The sequence below is a fragment of the Schistocerca piceifrons genome, unplaced genomic scaffold (genome assembly GCF_021461385.2).
Source record: "Schistocerca piceifrons isolate TAMUIC-IGC-003096 unplaced genomic scaffold, iqSchPice1.1 HiC_scaffold_17, whole genome shotgun sequence".
NCBI lineage: Eukaryota > Metazoa > Arthropoda > Insecta > Orthoptera > Acrididae > Schistocerca > Schistocerca piceifrons.
Window position 1 is genome coordinate 70,001 of NW_025727567.1, and position 2,500 is coordinate 72,500.

At 58.0% G+C, this 2,500-nt stretch overlaps 1 non-coding gene across 1 annotated transcript in view; it reads right to left on the reverse strand.

The window, feature by feature from the left end:
- The window catches only part of LOC124737453, a 1,910-nt gene extending 915 nt beyond the window's left edge, over positions 1–995 (reverse strand). The window contains exon 1 of the ribosomal RNA XR_007009785.1: positions 1–995. This exon is cut by the window's left edge and continues 915 nt beyond it. This is a non-coding gene — a ribosomal RNA (small subunit ribosomal RNA).
- Positions 996–2,500: the final 1,505 nt, after the last annotated feature.

Below are 2,500 nucleotides of genomic sequence, written 5' to 3' on the forward strand. Positions count from 1 at the left end.
AACGTCGCAATACGAATGCCCCCGCCTGTCCCTATTAATCATTACCTCGGGTTCCGAAAACCAACAAAATAGAACCGAGGTCCTATTCCATTATTCCATGCACACAGTATTCAGGCGGGCTTGCCTGCTTTAAGCACTCTAATTTGTTCAAAGTAAACGTGCCGGCCCACCGAGACACTCAATAAAGAGCACCCTGGTAGGATTTCAACGGGGTCCGCCTCGGGACGCACGAGCACGCACGAGGCGGTCGCACGCCTTCAGCTCGCCCCACCGGCAGGACGTCCCACGATACATGCCAGTTAAACACCGACGGGCGGTGAACCAACAGCGTGGGACACAAATCCAACTACGAGCTTTTTAACCGCAACAACTTTAATATACGCTATTGGAGCTGGAATTACCGCGGCTGCTGGCACCAGACTTGCCCTCCAATAGATACTCGTTAAAGGATTTAAAGTGTACTCATTCCGATTACGGGGCCTCGGATGAGTCCCGTATCGTTATTTTTCGTCACTACCTCCCCGTGCCGGGAGTGGGTAATTTGCGCGCCTGCTGCCTTCCTTGGATGTGGTAGCCGTTTCTCAGGCTCCCTCTCCGGAATCGAACCCTGATTCCCCGTTACCCGTTACAACCATGGTAGGCGCAGAACCTACCATCGACAGTTGATAAGGCAGACATTTGAAAGATGCGTCGCCGGTACGAGGACCGTGCGATCAGCCCAAAGTTATTCAGAGTCACCAAGGCAAACGGACCGGACGAGCCGACCGATTGGTTTTGATCTAATAAAAGCGTCCCTTCCATCTCTGGTCGGGACTCTGTTTGCATGTATTAGCTCTAGAATTACCACAGTTATCCAAGTAACGTGGGTACGATCTAAGGAACCATAACTGATTTAATGAGCCATTCGCGGTTTCACCTTAATGCGGCTTGTACTGAGACATGCATGGCTTAATCTTTGAGACAAGCATATGACTACTGGCAGGATCAACCAGGGAGCTGCGTCAACTAGAGCTGAGCAGCCGGCCGCCCGGGAGTGTGTCCCGGGGGCCCGCGCGAACACGCAAGCGTCCGCTCAATCATTCTGCAAACAGGAGGAGGCTGAGCTCCCCTGCACAATACACCTCGAAACCCTCTCAGGTCCCGGCGGCGCGCAGCGCCGTCCCAAGTACTTGGTCGGGTTCGAGAGAGGCGCAATCGCCCGGAGTTAGGCGAGTAGACGCTTTCGGTGCGACCACCCGTGCTCCCAACTGAGCTTGCCGCTGCCGACAGAGGCCCGGGAGCGTGCTGTCGTGGCATTGCCGGCGGGAGACAACACGCGCCACCTACGGTGACCGGCAGCTCCAACGCCAGCGCCACAGAAGGACAAAAGCCCCACTTGGGTGCCGAAGCGAACTCTCCCAGCACAGCGCACGCGCCAACACATCCGCACAGCTGCGATACAAACCACCAGCGAGAACCGCTGGGGCGACCGAGCAGCAGACGGCGTCGCGGCGCCGAGCGCCGGGCGGCGGCGCATCCTCAACGCACACAGTCCTCAATCGGACCAGCACACTGAAGATGTCCACCGCGCTTCGCACCGGGCCCGCGAGGACCTACTTTGGCCGCACGGCGCCGCGCGCAGGGTGCGCCGGCGCGCAGCTGCGACGCCTGCCGCGTCCGTCGGCCGGCGCGCCTGCCACTGGCCGCCCCCACCAGCCGGCTGTAGCGCGTGCGCCCACGCACCGCGCGGCCAGCACGCCGGGAGGCGCCCCCTCACCGGCCGGGGACGGTCCCACCCAGCCACCGCCGCGTATCGCTTCACACCCAGATGCCGTTCAGTTTCGTCGGCATGGTGGGTATCGCTGGAACAACCGGTTAGTACCTCAACCTATCGTCGCCATCACCGATTCACCCCTAGCGAGAACAACCGCACCACAACAGGTTACCATTTGTTCATTTGCGTAACTTCACCAGAAAACGCAGGCGTCCATCGCCATTTGCAACTTCAACGATTATTGCATGCCTGTGTCAGGTGTCACGCCACACTACGTCTGCCCACATACACGCAACAAAATGTGCACGCCTAGACAATACGTGGAAGGTGGCCCCCGTACGTATGCGATGTCCATTGCTCGAACGACTGTCAACCGGCCTCTGTAGCATGTCGCAGATATGGAACGCGGTGCACCATGCCATCACGGTGTGTGAGGAGAGACGACTAGGTCCGAATACATCAACAGACAGCTCATGCTGATCGCCATCCACGGCGTCCGTTCCTCCCACACGTCTCTATGGCGTACCACACTGCAATCCAGCTCTCATAGGGAGACGACACGTAGCTGCGTGCACAATATTTGCACTGTATGGTCCGCCGTTTTTGGGCGCAGTCGTTGTGCGGTCACACATGTGCCACGATGTATCATTCAGTACATAAGGACGAATGTGCAGTACAGATTGTGGTTCACGCGTACGACATCAGCGGACAGTTGACACAGGCCGCACCACAACGTAGCCTGAGTAC